The sequence below is a fragment of the Zonotrichia albicollis genome, chromosome 14, assembly GCF_047830755.1.
Source record: "Zonotrichia albicollis isolate bZonAlb1 chromosome 14, bZonAlb1.hap1, whole genome shotgun sequence".
Classification (NCBI taxonomy): domain Eukaryota; kingdom Metazoa; phylum Chordata; class Aves; order Passeriformes; family Passerellidae; genus Zonotrichia; species Zonotrichia albicollis.
Window position 1 is genome coordinate 18,474,324 of NC_133832.1, and position 19,307 is coordinate 18,493,630.

General features: G+C 41.2%; 1 protein-coding gene across 3 annotated transcripts in view; it reads left to right on the top strand.

Moving 5' to 3' along the window:
- PCDH11X (protocadherin 11 X-linked) overlaps nt 1-19,307 on the top strand; it is a 433,408-nt gene that overhangs the window by 265,602 nt on the left and 148,499 nt on the right. The window lies entirely within an intron of this gene.

Below are 19,307 nucleotides of genomic sequence, written 5' to 3' on the forward strand. Positions count from 1 at the left end.
ATTGGGTGTATGACAGGCAGAGGGACTCATTTAGGGTAGGAAAATATGACTGGAAAGTCTCCAGGTGTTTGGTTTGATTTAGATGCATTTGTGGCTGTGTCAGAGAGAGAATAAACCCTAAGGAAAGCCATAGAGCTGTGATGTATTGCCCTACAAGGACTGCGCTAGAGCCCCTGTCTGGCAGTGTAAATAAAGACTTTTATATTTTCATTTATTGACTGCAGTGCTAAGAAAGCTTTGCATTGCCTGGTAGAAGAGGCTGAAAAATAACGTATGGAAAATCTATAGGAGACACAGAGGCATTTCAGCAAGTAAAGAGCAATTGGCTATATCATCAAAGACAAAAGCATTGCTATATACAGGTTGCTTGGATTCTCCAAGAGCCTATTGATATTTCCCCTGGCATTGGGCTGCTAACAACACCTTCAGCACAAAAGGCAGAGTCTGTTTTCACTGGGGGTCAGGGGGGCTGCACACTCCATTTGGATTTTTCTAAATTACAATATCCCCTGCAAAGAATGGGCCCGAGCCATCTGCTGATGGGGCTATGGGATCTTTTTCTTCAGCTACATCCTCACCAGAATTCTGGGTTTGGGGAAATGCAGCAGGGCTGACCCAACTGTGGGCTGGAGAAGGGACTCAACCTCCAAACCACATTTTGGTCTGGTTTTTAAAGACCATGAAAGAAAATGGTACAGCAAAGACCATGAAAAACTCACACATTCCATTAAGTCTGCATTCATATTTCTCTTCATAGGCTTTTGTATCACTGAATGTGTAGGGACTATGATATACTGTGTAATAACTTCAATATTTTAATAGAAACAAGTGATGAATATGTCACAAAGCAATAAAATTCACTGGTCACTTCATTAGCTTGTGAAAATTAGCTGTTTTCTACAGAGGATGTACATTGTCCTTTGCTCTAGAGTAAGTCTATAGAAGATATACAGCAGTGACTGTACCTTTGAAGGCTTTTAAGCATCAAAATATGAGTCTGGAGCAGGCAGGGAGCACTGGCCTGGCTTCTGCCACTGCCACAGCTCCTGAATGAGCCCCTGTGCCTCAGATATCTCTGCTGGAGTGGAAATGGGTGTGAGCAGAGAACAGCTATGGGAGAGACCACAGTCAGTCTAAAACTCTCTTTGGAGACTGCTCCCTCCCAATCAAAATCTGGTTTTATTCGTGTAAATATCAAAGGAAAAAAACCAACAATGATCTTGATCTAAAAATTCTGCAGGAGTGTCTGTAAGGTGTTTGTAGTTATCCCTTATTTATACTCACTTGATGAAAGAAGGGAATAGGAGCAGGACAGACAGTCTGTCACTTATTCTTTGATCAGGACCATGCAGGAAATGTCACTGAGAGAGGAGGGATGAGCTCCAGGATCACACTGTGAGGTGTCTGTGAGCCACAGCTGTGAAGGGGAGGGGGTGCAGGGATTTAACTGGGAATTTCACTACCTGCCAAAAGTGCAAATGATGAAAATCAAAGATTTGTAATCCTTCGTTTATCAGCAGGGCATGAGAGAGCTGGGATCTTGAATTTAGATGAGAAGAACTGAAGAGTTTGCAGTTAGGTGGGGTCGATCTCTTGTCCTGGGTGACAAGGGACAGGATGAGACAAAATGTTCTCAAGTTATGGCAGGGGAGGTTAAAATCAGATATCAGGAAAAGATTCTTCACTGGAAGGGTGATCAAGCATTGGAGCAGGCTGCCCAAGGGTGTGGTGGAATCACATCCATGGAAGTGCTCAGGAAAGGAGTGGCTGTGGCACCTGGGAACGTGGTTTGGTGGTGAGCACTGCAGTGCTGGGTTAACCTGGACTTGGTCTTGGAGGGCTTTTGCAGCCTTAGGGATTCTGTGGAGGGGCTGGGCACAGAGCTGATCCCCTGGCAGGGAAGCATGGCCAGTGGCTGTGCAGGAGATTGAATAAATTGCATTTTTGTTTTCCCTTGAGTGTAAAATAACCATCCCAGCCCCAGTGCCCTGCACTCACACCCTGCAGAGGAGACTCCTGCATCCCAGGGCTGAGCTGCTCAGGGCCTGTTCTCCTGCCCATATTTCCATCTGGGAGCCAATTACCAGTGCTGCTAATGAAATACCTGTTCAGTGCCATAGCTTGATGTTGGACCTTCCTAAGCCTCACACTGCAAACTCCAGTGCTTTGGAGGAGAGATGGATGCCTGTGTGTGGCCGTGTTCACTGGGGTCCCAGGATGAGGGGAGAGATGAGGATCTGACTCCATCTTTCAGAGGGCTGATTTATTATTTTATGGTATATATTACATTAAAACTCTACTAAAAGGATAGAAGAAAAGGTTCTCATAAGAAGGCTGGCTAAGCTAAGAATAGAAAGGAATGATAACAAAGGTTTGTGTCTCAGACTCTCTGTCAGAGCCAGCTGACTGTGATTGGCCATTAATTAGAAACAACCACATGAGCCCAATCCCAGATGCACCTGTTGCATCCCACAGCAGCAGATAACCATTGCTTGCATTTTGGTCCTGAGGCCTCCCAGCTTCTCAGGAGGAAAAAATCCTAAGGAAAAGATTTTTCATTAAAAAATGTCTGCAACACCTGTGGGCTTTTAAAATTAGCAGTCCTTACCAAGTGCCCATACATGGTGTAATTATGTGGTTTGAACTCCAGAAGTTTGCTTTTATCTCTTTGGTTTGCACACACACATATCCAGTGACACCACACAAAATCCAGTGTGCCTAAGAGGTGCTGCTTACAGATCCATGTGAATCTTCAAGTTGTTTCTGAGGAATTAATTATGTTTGTGAGTTTGTTTGAAAAAAATATTGCTTTTCCAATGGTGAGGTTTAACATTTTATTGTCAGATATGCACATCAATAGTGGTAAAAGAAAAGCCCTGAGCTTTCTGCCTCCTTTCCATGGGGTGATTCTGATTTTATCCCAGTGCACTGATCTGCTGGGAGGGCACACATTGCTCAGGCCAGCAAACAGCCCAGCCAGCTTTGTGCCATTACCCTGCAGGAAAAGGGGCAGTAATTGCTCTGCCAATTTGAGGCTAATGGTTGTTTTCCTGTGGCACCTGGGGGACAAAGGGACGCTGGTGGGACACACCTGAGGGCCAGCACTCCTCCAAGCCAGCACCAAGGTGTGCCCGGGCTGCAGCTGTTAAAAGCAGTGTGAGTTTCATAATTTCAGCTTTCCCTGCTTTAGTCCATTTTTCTATATTCTATTTTAGCTGGAGTCTCCCTAATTTCACAACTCCCCCGTGGTGCCCAGGATTTTTTATAGCTGTAAGAATTGTGAGTTGTTGCCTTGGAAACACAGTTGTTCATGCAGCTGTTGTAACTATACTTGTTAATTTTGCTTTATCACAAAAGGTTTCAAAGCTTTTTCTGTATTTTGTCTGACATTTCTTGGTTCTGTAACTCTTTATAACATTCTGTTTGACAAATTGGAGGAGGAAATAGAACTTCAGCCTCACAATGTACAGCGTGCCCCCGTGTCCTGGCTGAATCACCTGCTTTCCTGCCCTTGGAAGCCTCCAAACTCCATTCAGTCTAATGAAAAAAAAAAAGAAAAAAAAAGGAAAATGGAAGAATTTTTGAAAATGTCTTTTAATGTTCTACATCAGAGCTTCTGTGGGCAGATGCTGGGGACAGCGTGAAGCAGCAGCTCCAGGTTTCTGCAGCTGTGGGCAGATCAGTGCTGTGCTGCTCCTCTCTATGGGACAGAGCTGGCAGAGCAGCAGGAGGTGCCAGTGATGCTGAGAGCTTTGCCCACATGTGGCACCTTTCCCATGAAAGCTCCTTTGAAAGACTCGGCTTCACCCATGTGCTGCCTTGGCTGCAAGAGTCCCTAATCCCCTCCTTTGGTCCCCCAGCTCAGGATCAGCTCCTGGAAGCAAAAGGAATTTGTTTTCTGGCAGTGCTGAGTGCTGGATTGGAGAGGAACCACCAAGGATTCCTTTCCTCCTCCCTGTGTGCCAGCCCTGTGCTGTGCCAGAGCTGGGGCTGGCAGGGACGGGTGGGCAGGAGCAGGGCTGGTATCAAACTTGTGGATGTTTGCTTTCTTTTAGCCAAGGCTCCTAATTGCCAGCATATTTCCAGGGCATATACCTGTCAGCTACACCAGTTTAGCTGGCATTGCACTGCCTTTATGCTGTCTTGTGGTTTTATAGCAGGATAAAAAATGGTTTGGGCTCTGGGAGTCGCTGCCTCTCGGAGCTTTCCCATTTCCCTGCCTGCAGCACATAATACCCAGGGAGAAGGACAGGTGGGCACCATTTCTGCTCTCTGAAACAGGGCAGGAGTGCTGCTAAACCAATAAACAGAGCAAGCTGCTAACTGCAGTGTTGCTGTGCTTTTTCTCCTGGAATTGACTTCCTTCCATGGGCCCCAGACCACTGTAACACCCTGTGCTGTGCTGCTGCAGTTTGTAGCTGAAGTTTTTGGGACTTTATTGAGATATTGGAGACAAATCAGCGACAGAAAGCACAGTCACAGCTGGCTTTAGGTGCCCAGTGTGGTTTGACTGCATTTGCTGTGAAGAAAGGGAACCTTACTCTACCATAATGTAGTACAAGTTTACTTTCTATTTAATTTATTCATGCGATTTCACTGTAGGAAGTTATGGATTGCAGTCTTTTAGGAAAGCTACTAAAAAGGAGATCAAACCAGAAACACCTGAGCAAGTAATAGGCAAATATAAGTGCTGAAGCAGCCAAGGAATGGATGTTTGTATTTGCTTATAAACTACCTTTATAAACACCACAGAAATTGTAGCAATTCTTTTCAAGTCACCATTATCTGATAACACAAGTTTTTCAATCCAATTGCAAAAATTACTCAGTCACTTGAGAGGAAAACAGCAGAACAAATAAAAAAAGACAATAGTGGACAATTAAGGAGTTTCTTGTGCTGTGGTTGAGAAGTACAGAGAACATCCTGAGGGTGATCAAAGGCACTTTTGTACTCCATTCTCTTTGGTGATTCACTTTTTGGAATAAGGGATGTTTCTGCAGAGAAGCACAAGCCATACCTTCGATTACATTTATTGCCTGTCAGGGATGATGGAGGATCTGCTTTTCTGCCCCAGTTTCTCATTGTATGGGGAGAGGATTTACAGAACTCACCTTTTTTTTGGCTGGGCAGCTGCAACAAAGTGCATTTGTAACTTCGGAATCAGGGCAGTAATTTAAAGTAGAGGATGGTACCAGTTTCAGAGCAGCATCTCTGTCATAGTTTTAGAAAATAATTAAATATTAAAATAAGCACAGTCTGGGTTGCTGAAATGTTGACAGTTAACTAATCTGTGTTTTTCTGATTTTATGACAGCACCTGAAATAGTTGCTGCTTCTGATTGTGTTGAGTATAGAAAAGAAATTCTATTTGACTCTACCAAGTTCATATACTAGCAGATGCAATATTCTGGCAGCTAGATATTAATGGTCTGTGAGTATCTGTACTGTAAGGATTGGTAAACTTATTAAGAATTTATTGAGGTTGTGTCCTTGGCTGCTGATTGGATTGAGCTGGGAGAAGTGTTGTACAGTATGTTCTGTCATATTCAGATATTTTCTTATTCTGTCAGCCCTCTCTGGGAGAACACTCTGACATAATAACCTTCACAACACAAATTTCCAAAGCTTGATCTCTGGGACCTTAATATCTTTTGGACTTGCAGAGTTCTGTTGGTTTGTTGTGTTTTTTGGTTTTTTTTTCTTTTTTTCTTGACTTGGAGGACGCTTTAGATGGGAAAGAGATTTTCAATTGCAAAACACTTTACATGTAATAATCCAAACACAGCCTGTGCTGCATTAGCAAAGTGCAGGCACTTTGTAGGTGCAAGGAAATTATTGTTGTACTCTTGTGAGCCCCTGCCTGGAGTCTGGATTGTGTCTGGGCTTGGGGTCCCACAGGGGTTGGACTGGATGAGTTCCAGAGATTGATTGCAGTCAAAATTATTATTCTCGTCCTCCCTAATTTTTTTTTCATCTCATCAACCTTATCAAAAATATATTCATCATCTACACAAGTAACTAAAGGGGATAAAAAAAGAAAGGCTTTGTTTTTGAGGATTCATTTTACTGTTTGTTCAAGCAGAGAAACTAATACAAAACAACAGATATCTCCCATTGAGAGGGGATGCAGGGTCTAAGAAGAGAGGGGAAAAAAACCAAAACAGAAATAAAAATGAAAACAAAGTAAAAAAAAAACCCACCAAAATCAGAAGCCCCCTCATAAAGATTGTTCGGATCTCAGAATTTTGTCAGAGAAACTGAAAACTTCCACTAAGGGGTAGAAAAGTTCTTTAATAGGAGAGGGTTGGATCCAGCACTCAGAAATAACAGTGGAGAATTAGTTGCCACTAAAGGATTATTTTCTGCCACTGCTCCTACCATTGGGAGCACCATACCTTCTCAAAAGATGCCAGAGACAAACAGGATTTTTTGTGAATAGCTCTCCATCTGCAATATTAACCTAGAGATGGGTGTCATGAGGGGAGGAGTGCCATTGGAAGCTTGCAGGTGTCCAGCTCCCTCAGTTAGAAAGTGCCTTACCCATTTAGCAGAGATTTTCTTTTGGTGTCACACATTTGTGCCAGTAGTGCTTCACATATCAGTAATGTTCTGCTGGTTGGAGAAGTCAAAAAGGGAAGGAGGAGTCACTGCTGTTAAAATGATGCCATGATGATCATCCACAGCCTCACAGTGTAGTAGCAAAGGATAAAACTATTCTGTCTCTGCTCAGAACAGCTTTATTGACACTACAATGTGTTCTTCAGTGCTTTACCTGTGAGGGGAGGCTCCTGTGGTGGGTGTGAGCCCCCGAGCAAGAGAAGAGTTTTAAGTTCTTTCCTCCAAAGAGCAGAACAGACAAGTGCCAGAATTGAGTGTAATCCCTAAGTGGTGGCTCGGAGTCTCCCAGTTCTGCTGTATTTTACTGCTTTGACAGCTTGTGCTGAGGGCACAGAGCTCTGAAACGGGCTGTTAGACAGGCACAAGGTTAATTTGACTGCTCTGGAAAGCACTGAGAGAAGAATGTGGCAAATGCATTCGTCAGTCAGGGGAAGGGGAAATGACTTGTTATTACTGGAGCATGTATTGTTATTTCAGAAATAACCAGCATTGGGCACTGAAATAGCAACAAGATGGTGCTTCAAGGTGCTTAATCCCTGGGAAGGGAAGCATGGAGACAGTGCAGAATAAATTGGGATGGAGATGTCTGTTGTTAGCTGCAGATATAATAAGTAGCCATGGGCCAAGGCAAGGCTTTGATGCAAACACAGGCTCACTTGAAATGCCCAGCACGGACTAAAGAGTTACTGGGGCTGCTGGAGTGGCTCAACAGTAAAAGTACAGCTCTGATCTTTTTAACAACCCAGATTAAGCATAAAAACACAAAAGGAAATCAGAATCCATCAGTGAGTGTGTGTACCCTCCTATAAACTCCAGCAGGAAAACTGAATGGAGCTGAAAGACAATTTAGTAACTCCCTTGTACCAGGGCTGGGCACAGTGAGCTCCTCAATTCAGCATTTTATATGAAAAAGAGCTGGAGAGGATGAGGGGATGTTATTCCTGCTCTGTAAGATAACCAGATTTCTGTAGCCCACCAGCTTTATATTTTTTTTTGCATTCCTGGCATGATATTTGCCTTCACCATGGAGTTACTTTGCAACCAGTAAGAGTCAAAAAGCATGAAGGGTTTTAAATCTTAGTGAAGCTTTTCTTTCAATAGAATTTTTAGATTTTTTTTTTTCATAATATGCCAAAAAAACTGATTGCTACACCGAAGGTATGCATGTGTGTGAGCTGCCATGTATATCTATGCAAAATAGATATATCAGTTCTATTCAATTTAGGAGGAAAAGGAAAAAAACCCCAAATTACCAGATGGCATAAATAACTTTTAGCATGCATGGCAAGAGGTTGAGTCATAAAATGATTGTTAGGGGTTTTTTTTTTGACACAACGCATAAATGGACATTAAAATCCAACATCTGAGAAGTCACTCTCAGCAGCAGCTTTGCCACAGGTGAAAAGGTGATTTTTTTAGGGCCATTGAACACTATAAATGTGTTCATTGTATCAGTGCTTCAGAAATACCCATTCTAAATGACTTTGTGTTGATCCACTGTGAAAATTCATTGTGCTCAATTGCCCTCAAAATTTCTCATTTCTCATCTGTGCTGCTGCAGTTTGCTGAGTGCACAGCAGCCCATGGTGCAGGCACCCAGCCCCAGAGGGCCTGGAAAGGAATTTTATTTTATTTTTATTTCCTGCCAGGCTGCTCTGTGCTCCCCAAAACCTGAGCAGATCTGTGGCAAGGGCTTGGAACTGTGAGGCTTTCACAGATTTCATGGAGCTGATGTTGGGTTGTGCACACACAAAGGCTCGAGTGTGTTCAGGAGATGTGGAAAATGGAGCTTGGTTTTAATTTTTAATCATACCTTTGATTCAGAGGAGTCAAACCCACTCTGTCATCAGTTCAGTTCTATTCAATTTAGTAGAAAAAGGAAAAGAAAATAAACCCAGATTATCAGGTGGCATAAATAACTTTCAGCACGCATGGCAAGAAGTTGAGTCAAAATGATTGTTAGGGTTTTTTTGATATCTCCTTAAAACAAGACTTACAGGGAGGAGTTATTTTTTTTTTCAGTTTTAAAAAGGAACATTTATAGCTGACTTTTAATCTGGTTTATTTGTCCTTTAATTTACTGTATTGTCTGACTCCTTATAAAAGCCTGTGCAAATCAGCCTCTCAGCTGTGAGGGAAAGCAATGCCTGCTCTGGACCAGAGGATGGTGAAATTCAGAGAGCTCTTGGCCAGTCCTTGGTGTGCTGCAATACCTGAGGATTCCCTCAGGCAATGGAATATCCATGGTACCAGAGAGCCTGGTGGGACTGACAGATTGGGTGAGGAGATTGTGTGGAGGAAAATGACCATATAATCATTTTGATCCTATGGTGTTCCCAACCTCAGTTAAGCTGTCAATTGTATTAAAAACCCCTTAACAGTGAAGAAAATTCAAATATGAATTTTATAGAACTTTGCCTTTGAATGGCATGTGGCAGGAGGTGTGGTGTGGAGCACAGAGCTGGAAATGTTGGTTTGCTCACCCTTCCAACCTTCTCTTGTGGGTTCACAGACAAACTCCTGCCTGTGGCTCAGACAGGTTGCACACTTTGTCTTAAAAGTCAGGGCAGGAGATGTTTAATTGTGTAAGGAGACCTTGATTGTTCTCCCAGTTAGTGGAACTTCATTCCATCCTTGCGCTGACACCTTGCTGCATTGGGGGTTCATTTCTGGGTTGCTGTAGGAGAGAAATTCCTCCTTCAGCAGCTCCAAGCCACTGCTCCAGCAGGGATTCAGCCTCTGCTGTTAAACTGAGACTCAACAGGACAATGGCAAGGTCAGGCTCACTCAGTCTGTTCAATATGGAAACCTACTCCATATTTCCTACAAATTCCAAACTCTCTGTTGTTTACATGGTTTTAATCTCAAAAAAGAGAAATAAACTCTTTTTTTGTTGTTGTTTTTATTAGCAGACAATTTGTCTTCTATTTCTGCTCTGCACTGGGTTTTTTTTTTCTCAAAAAAATTACTTTTATTTAAATTATTCTGAAAAAAATATAGATTCTTTCTTAGCAGGTGAAAGCTGTCTCCCAGGGTTATGAATACCAGCAGTCATTTTTTTAAAAGAAAAACACTATTTGCAAGCATACTAAATTTTTAGTCTGTTAAGTGTGCAACAAATGTTAGTCTTGGCAAACACATCAAGCACTTTCATGTCTCTGTTCTCTACATTAATTTCTGGACCCTAGTGATGATACTCTGGGTGGCAAAGAAGTACTAATTTATAGAAATGGTGGTATGAACAGTCATAATTCATCTGTTCCTCAGGTTTAGGGAAAAAAAAAAAAGACCAAGAATTCTAAGCCAGAAAATATTATCTGATTTGATGTTATATAATAGTTTGGTTCTTTTGAAGTTCTTGGGAGCAAAGGAAAGCACTCTCTTATTTTAGTTCTTTTTTTTAATGTATTTAAATGCATTAAATGAATAGAACCATTCTTATAAAGAAAATAAAACATCAGAGGAGTATTCTTCTGCCTAGGCTTGTGAAAGCTGGGCTTTGTCTAAATTATTTGCTGACTTCAGTCATCCATTTCTCAGAGAGAAAAAGAAAAAGGTGCAGCACCACAATCTCAGAAGGTCTCTCAGGAGAAGACAAAGGGCAGCCCGTGCCCATTGTCTAGACTCAGCTGTTCAATACTCATCATCCTTATTCTTCTTATTCTTATGCCTCAAAGTAATTTCAGAATGAGCAGAGATAATGGGAATAAGTGTGTGAGAGCAGCATCTCTGGCAAATGTGACCAGTTCTGTAGAAAAGGAGCTGCTCTTGTTATAAAGTTTTCATTTTCTTTTACTTGGTTTTTCAGCAGATCTTCAGCATTTCACTGCTGGCTTTATGGTATTTCAAAAAAAACCATTTGCTTCTCCAGTAAAATATTATATTTATGTCATCTGTAAATGTGCACTTTTCAGGGCTCCATTTGCATCGTTTATTTCGATAAATTGCATTTACACTGCAGTTGCACTCTGTTTCATAATTAAATCACTTTCAGTCTAAGTACAGGAAATCCATGCTTCAGTGTGCAAGTCTGCTGACAAAGTGAAGGGTAACCCAATTCTCATCCACACAACTTTTTAATTAGTTGCTGCACATCTGAGGATTAGGCTTGTTGGGATGTCTTGCAGAAAATAACATTAATATTCAATTTGGTTAAGGGCTTTCAATAAACAAACAGAATTAATAAAGCTATTAAGCAAATGTCTCTGATGACCACTTTCCATATGGATTGCAGCTCTTCAGAAGCATTTCCAAAGGCAGGCAGTGAGAGGGTTTCTCTGCCTGTCTTGGCTGAATCTTGAGGAGTAGCTGGGCATTTTCCATCCTGAGCTCATCTGCATTTGAATTTGCTGAATGTATTTTCTGGGGTCCACAAAAGCCAGGTGGAAAAGAGTGCTTTGTTACAAGCTCTGTTATCAGCCTCTCAAAGTACAGTATTTCATTTTCTTTGTCTGTCTTGTCTAGGTTTCAGAATATTCTGCATCTGAACAAGAGAGCACTTTTTTTTTTTGTGAGTTTGAAATTATTTTAGATATGAAAGGTTTGTCAAATTATGCTTTTACCTGGATTTTTATTATTATTTTTTAAACGTGAGGAATGGCTTTGTGAAATGTTCTGGATGAGCCTCTACTGCTCCAAGTCAAATGATTGGCATTAAAAAAAAAAAAAACAAAAACAGCTCGTCTAATGTAAACCTGGGAATTATTTTAGGCTGATATTGTCATTTGAAAAATCTGGAACTTCAGTGAAAGAGAACTGATATAAAAAATAATTCATATTTCTTGGAAAATAAGCTCTGCTACTTACGTAAATCCTGGCAAGGTGGTGTTGATTTTGTGGGGAGATTTTGGCTGGTTTTATGGTGTCATAAATTCACTTTATGCTATAGCTTGCTATAGATCACAAACATCACTTCACAGCTTTTGAGAGCTATTGAGGTAGCAGGGGTGAGGTAACTTCTCCCAAAATACTGTTTACATTCTGCTCACATTCCTGTAGGGACAGGTTGTGTTTGCATTGAAGAGACACTCACTTCCTACCCAGTACATGATTTGTGCAATCCATGTATCTGCAAGTGTGTGTGTGTGAAATTGATTTCACTTCATTTTTTTGCCAAAAAATTTAAAAGAAAACCAATTTAGATGGCACTAGAAGAAGGGCTTTTAAGCAGCCATGTGCCCAGTTGGAGTTGGACTAAACCCTTTGGGTGCTGGTTTGTGATTTGCACTGAGCTGCAGTGATGGAATTGTTCACCTGCCCAGCAAAGGCTCAGAGGGCTCCAGGCACTCCTGAAACATCTCTCCACAGACTAAATTTGGTGAAGAACACAAAAACTGACAGAGAGGTGTTGGGTGATCTGGCTGGGGGTGCAGAGGAGCTTCCCCAGGAGAGGGTTTGTGCAGGAGGCTCTGGAGAGCCATTCCTGACTGTTCCATCCCATTTTGCAGTTTGATTTAAGCCTCTGCTGGTCACTTAAAGATGCTGAAGCACTTCAGGAGGGCTTGTCTGGAAATTTTATCTTCTGCTTTATTGAGGGAGGGTGTCCATCTATTTGTAAATTTAATGGGACCCCAGCAGCTCTTCCCTTTTCACTTGGCTCCACTCTCCCTGCTCAAGTCTGGGACTTGAGGTCTTGGCAATAAATGAGGAATGCTCCATATTGTGGCTGCCAGCAGAAGTGGGTAGTGGAAGAACATTTCAAAGCAAGATTTCTTGTGACTTTTCACAGCTTTCAAACTGCAGCTTGCTTTGTAATTCACTGAAATGACACAAGTTTCTCCTGTCCAAGGCATTTTCCCTGTCAGCAGGCAGGATCCAGCAGTGTCTCTCCCATCCACAGGGGGCTCGTTAAGCTCCATGATGTTTGTTGCTGTTAATTTGATGTGGCAGTGCATGAAGGACTGGCCCAAAGTCCACACTGCAGTGCAGTGTGGTGGAAATGATGAAATTCTTCCCTTGTTTGGTAGAGGTTTTATCCCAGCCCTGATTTCAAGTGGTACCAGCACTCAGTGCAGAGCTCTGCAGGATCAGATCTGTAGTGAGCTTTCATTCCTGCCATGAGAAACCACAAACTGCAGTTCTGTGTGACCCTGTTCCCATTTCCTGAATGGAAATCCTTTGGGCTGGATGCTTTTCCCAGCGCTGGCATGTGACACTGTTCACAGGGATCTTTGGATGATGGAAGAGACGAGGATCTGACTCCATATTTCAGAAGGCTTGATTTATTATTTTATGATAGATATTACATTAAAACTGTACTAAAAGGAATAGAAGAAAAGATTTTGTCAGAAGGCTAGCTAAGAATAGAAAAGAATGAATCAACAAAGGTCTGTGGCTTGGACAAAGAGGGCGCCAGCTCTGCCATGATTGGCCATTAATTAGAAACAACCCCATGAGCCCAATCCCAGATGCACCTGTTGCATCCCACAGCAGCAGATAACCATTGTTTGCATTTTGTTCCTGAGGCCTCCCAGCTTCTCAGGAGGGAAAAATCCTAAGGAAAGGATTTTTCATGAAAAGATGTCTGCGACACTGGGGTTTGTGGGAGGGCTGGGAGCTGTCCATGGTTCCCTCTGTGCTGTCCATGGTTCCCTCCCTGCCTTCCCACCCTTGGCTCCTGCAGCAGCTCCCAGGCAAATCCATCCTCCCATCCTGAGATCTCATTCCTAAAGCTGCTGCAGCACAGCCCAAACCCAGGCAAGGTGGGAAAACCCTGCAGGAGGAGGATTCTTGTGCCAGGAAGGTTGGTGGTGTTCAGCCCTAAGAACATAACTTCTCCATCACCTAATGGAACAGTCGTTCCATCAGAGATGGATACTATATATTAATGTTATTAATGTGTCCAGGGGTAACCTATTCACACATTGATCTATTGAGTTCTCAGGAGAAATTAAATAAATAATAAAAGGTTACAAAGTGATCAATTTGGAAGAAGCCTTTAATCGATTATTAATTGATTATTCGCATTAGCACAATGCTTGTAAGGATCAAAACCTAATTTTGACAACATATGCAAACCTATCCTTATGAATTTAATAATATATTCTCAATCTGTTGTTCATTAAGGTGAACATCTGTGAATTCATTATTTTTTCTCTAAGCTTGCTGCACCACGAACTTCATTTCTTTAACAAATTTTCCAAAGAATAATCCCATTACAAGCTTAGTTTATAATACATACAATGACAGCTCCGTTAGCATGTTTATCTTGTTGTTTTGGGGCTTTTTTTAAAATAATAAGTATTTGCAGCAAAATCTGTTCTGGGATGGCACAGAGAGTTAGACCAGAGAAAGTGGATAAATATGGTTGAGGAAACTGGCTGCAGAGTTTGAGATGTTGTTAACAGAAAATGAGATATTGTTAACTTATAAAAATGTGCCAGAGGTTTCCCAAAATATGATAATTTACCTCTGAATGTCCACCTGCAAGTTACAGAAAATAGACATTTCATCCACCTCGTTGTTCGCCTTATTTTGTTGTTCCAATGTGGATTTTTCAAGTAGTGCAATTGTAAAATTCCTCTCTTGCTAATTTTACATTGCTGTTGGGGTGAAATTGTGACAGTTTTCAATGCACACCGTGAAGGAGAAAGAAGAAACGGGTGAAAAAATGCTGGTTTTGAACTTTTAAATGGAAATATGTGACACTATTCAGCGAGAATGCCTCTGGGTGTTCATTCAGACACTTTCCAGGCAATGCTGATGCTCTTGCATGGTCCCATTGCAGCTGAACTCTGCCTGCTGAGCCCTCCCAGGCCCCTTTCCACAGAGAGCTCTTCTCCTTGCTTGGACTTTTTCTCCATAAAGTTAATGCTAAATGAAATACTGGTGTTTCAGAGGAGATGAGTTACGTGCTGGATTAATCTGGCCAGCCCACATTAGGAGAGCACCGAGCAGAATTTGCAGCTGCAGAAGATTGTCACCATGTTCCTGTGCTTAATGGAATAATTTAGGCATGGAGACAGAAAGAAATCTCCACTAAAATGAGTACAAGCACTTTTAAGCAGAAAACCTGTAGCTAATTTTCAATCCTGTAATTGAATTTGCAGGATAGAACATAAATAAAGCTGGGCTTTTTAAAAAGTTGGATGCTCTGCACTGCATAACGATGTTTTACTGCCTCTTAATGCTTCCCCCTGGGTTTCCCCATGCACTCTGCAGCTCCATTGCAATGCTGCGTGTCCAAACCTCCAGCCCTGCTGCAGCCTGCTCAGGATTGTGTCAGGAGCCTTCAGAAATGCATGCAAGTCATCCACAGCCTGCTAATTAGCAGCTGTTAATTTGTAATGTGCTGCAGCACTCAGCCCTCAGTGCCTGTCCCTTCTGGTTTGTTGAGCTGAGGTGCAGAGCTCTTCTCTTAAAGGCTTTTGCATGGTTTTGTGTTTTGTTCCCACTAAAATCACAGAATTATTTGGGCAGGAAGAGATGTTAAAACTCATTTTATTTCACCCCTGCCATGGCAGGGACACTTCCACTGTCCCAGGTTTCTCCAAACCCTGTTCAACCTGGCCTTGGGCGCTGCCAGGGGCAGCCACAGCAATTCTGGGCACCTGTGCCAGGGCCTCAACACCCCCAAAATAAAGAATTTCTTCTTGATATTTGACCTAAATTTTTTTTTTCTTTCAGTTTGAAGCCATCCCCCTTGTCCTGTCACTGCATGCTCTGCTAAGTCAGAGCTGCTTTTAAAAGGTTTGATTCCAAGCCTGAGCTGTGAAGGGTTTGTTGTTTTCTGAAACAAAATTCCAACAGAATTTCTAATGCTATTAACTTATGTCAAAAATGACATTATATTCTTTTTAACTTCTTCTGACTTTACCGAAGCACTTACATTTAGTAATTAAACCAGATTTTTCAAGGAACTGAGTAAAATGGTATTAAAAAATTGCTATGATGACATCAACAGCTGTGCCCTTGAACTCACTGCTACCTCACAGGGCTGGGCTGGGTTCTGTGCATTAGAGATGCAATTTGACAAAGTACTGAGCTTTTTCAGCTTTTTTTTAAAGTCAATGGAAGGCAAGGCCACCTGGGTTGAAGCAGAGGACACCAAGCTCATTGTGAGATTGAGTCTTCACTGTAACTCATGCCCCTAACATTTTAGATAATCCATTGATCTCTCTTGAACAGCTAATATCTGTAATAAAGCCACATTTCTACATCACCCAAAGTCAATTAAAAGACGTGTATTGTAGCTATATTTTAATCAAGACTTACTGGGGAAATGGAAGTGAAGAATTCTGCTTGCCTTAATAGTACCATTGGCAAAAAGAAAAGCTGACTGGAAAATCAAATTAATTATCTCTTCTTTATTATGCCCTTTATATGTTCACTTGCTTTGTAAAATGAATTTAAATTATTTCTATACTAAGAGAAAAAAGGTATTTAAAAATCATGAAAAAAAAGGAGATGTATCTTTCTAGACTATTCACTTGGAGAATTCAGGTGTAATTAGTGAAATTTTGCTCTATAAATAAGACCTCAGCAAAATACTGGTTCTCATTGAGAGATGGTGAGTGGACAGTGATTTCTCAGACCTTCCAGCCCCACCTGCTTATGAAGTTTAAACTAGAGATTCTGCTAAATTTTGAAGGGTTTCAGGACCACTCCTGAGAAGTATTTGCTACTTTTTGATGTAAAAAAGTTCTAAAGTAAAAAAAAAAAAAAAAAGGTATTATACAGATTAAATCATCTCATCCAATATCCAATAAATGATCTCACATAGTTCTTCAAAGCAAGCAGTTTATTGCATGCATGTGAGGGAAGGATTGTCACGGAGGGTGAATTTATTTTGATCATTGGTTAGGAAAGCAAAGCCTGACCTGCTGCTTACCACACATTAGGAATAGACAAGTAAAAAAAAAAAAAAAAGACTGCATTGGCAATGAATCTATTGGTCCTGTGACAGATTTGAGATTAAGTTCTTATAGTTCCATGACATTTTGAAGTAGACCATTTTTGTTGAGGGAAAGAGAGAGGGAAAGGAAAGGTCATGTCTCTCTTATCAGGCAGTCATAGTCTCCTGTAAAATAGAAATGTCTGTTTAATGTCAGTGAACAGCCCAGATGGAGATTCATGTTGGAGCAAAACATCCATACTTTATCTTATACCTCAAAGTTTACACTCCTTAAACCTTGTGATAACAGAATCCTGAGTCATTTTCTGATGGGATTCTTCTATCATTACACCATGATTCTCCACAGCTGCCCGTTTTCTCTCCCTTTTCTCCTCCAAACTCAGCCCCTCTGCATTCCTGACAAACTGATCCTGGTACCAGGTACCTGCAGTCCTGGAGGAGCAGAGGAGCTCAGGCTCAATTACTGCATTAAAATATTTCATGGGCTTTGCTCAGGGTGACTTTTGCAAGTCCTCTTTGCTTCCTGGCTGAATTTACAGAGAGGGGAGCTCAAAAATCATTGCTCAGAGTTAGCAGGAGTGCCACAAAGGGAGGGATGGGAAATGAAAACATTACCCACAGCAAGTTTGACTTCATCAGTCCTTTGATCTCTCTAGAAGGAGCAACTTTATTTCTGTACTGCCTTTTGTTTTGTTCTCCTCTTCTATCTTACAAATCTACTTCTAGCGTGTATTTGCTTACCCTAATGATTTATTTCAAAAATGCATTGCTTGAAAGCTTTTCTTCAATGGTAAAATAAAAAAGATTCTGTTCTTCTTCTTAAACTTTACAGGCTATATGGAAATGGGGAGAAAAAAATTGTGGGCAGTCATGATAGTTTAATGAGAGTAATAAGAGCAACAGCTTTTACTTCATTACTCTGTGGAGTTCTGAGCTGTTACTTTTCCCCACCTTAGAATAAAAAGGATTTAAGTGCAGGATTTAAGGATTTAACCTTGAGGTTAAAGGTGTGAATGTGCATTTGAGTGGTTGTATACATTACACGGGTGCCTGGTGCAAAACTGGGCAAAACTGAACCACCTGCAGGTGAATATGCCTGAAGGAAGTTTTGATATTACCAGAAACTAAACTCATTTCAGCAGACAAGTGTATTTTTTTTGTGTCTATATGCACGTGTGGGGGTTTTTAATTGACCACATCTTCCCTCACTGTGCCCTTCTACATAAGGAATATCCTTCAAAGAAAGATACACTTTTAAACAGCTAAGGCTTTCTCGTTATTTCTGGCAATAATTGGTGAATATTATTTAATAAGTAATGATTGAAATAACTCTTTCACTGAAATTACCTATTACAGAATTTCTGAACTGGTGGCAAATTATATTTCATTGCATATTCATGCAGTTTAATTTAACACTATATTTAATGTGAAATATGACATTAATTGCTTGTAAATAGTTTTTTATACTCTAGATGCACTTTTTAAAATACTGTAATATCAGGAATAATGACCTGGCCAAACACTTCAATCATCAATGTCTTTGTTAATATCAGGTATGTCGGCAAACCAATTGAAAAGAAGGAATTTTGAGTTATTTAGTCAAGCAGGGATTTAATTACATGTCTTCTGAGGTCTGATGGAATACAGCAAGTGGAGGCAATATTTTGGCAGCTAAGATCCGAGGAAAAATAAACATAAGTAATTAGTTTATGTTCTGTTACTCTCTTTCATTTTTTTTCACCTGCACCTTCCCCCTAAATTTCCTTCTATTTCTGCTGCTTTGTTGTGGTCCCACCACATCACTGCTTGCTCCTCCTTCTGCCTGTGGTCATTTCATGGTTTTTTACATTTTAGGGTTGATTCTCCTTTTAGTCCTTTCCCTCTGCCTTCAGCACTTGAGTTTCATTTCTCTTACCCAGTGTTTGGCCGGATTTTTCGTGCAGTCTCATAAACACTTGGAGGGTTTTTTACAGAAAGAGAGGGCAAAAATCAACCCATGGTCCCCATGAGCCAAACCCAGAGATGGCCATGTCTGTGGAGCACAGGTGGTCACAGCAGCAAAGTCAATTTTATATGGACAGGAGCCTTTCAGGGTTCCGTCCCAGATTCCTGGAGTTCCTTCTCTTTGTCACTCTGGAATTTTGCTTCCTCCCAACACTCCCCTGGTAAGAGTTGTTCATACCTGGTGTGATTTGCTGTCATTAGTGGGATTTTACATTCCTTTCCAGATCAAAACATGTAAATGTCTCTGGGTCTCTTGAAAAGCTTTAATCTCCTAAAGTAGGTTTATTGAAGAGTTGTTGTTTTTGTTTTTTTTTTTTTTTGACATTCTTGATAAGTTTGATAATTGCATTAATAATTATTCTTTCATGTTTGCTATTTACGACCCACAAAGCATCTGATTCTGAGCCTCAAGGAGAAATCAAAATAATAGTGGAGTCAAAGCCATGACAGAAACTGAAAGCAGAAATGGTTTGTGTTGGAAAGAAGCAGTTGGGTTTGAGGGAAGGATGGCTCTGGGCAGCTCTGCTGGTCACTGGCAGGGCCAAGGTGTGTCCCAGCTGCAGCATTTGGAGTGTGGCTCCATTCCCTGAGATCCCCAGGACAAGAACTTCCTTCCATAAACTCATCAATTCCTGCCCTGAATCCCTTGAGCAACTATTTAAATAACTGCGAGCTTAGTGTGGCTCTGTTTTCAATTTACAAAATTTATCACTTCACCTCTGGGTTTGTAGTGGGGATGTGCTGAATCCGAGCACTTCAAAGGAAATTTAGCAGTTGGAGTTCCTAATAAATCCTTAGCTTGCCCATCTGTAAAATTTGTATTAACATGTCCA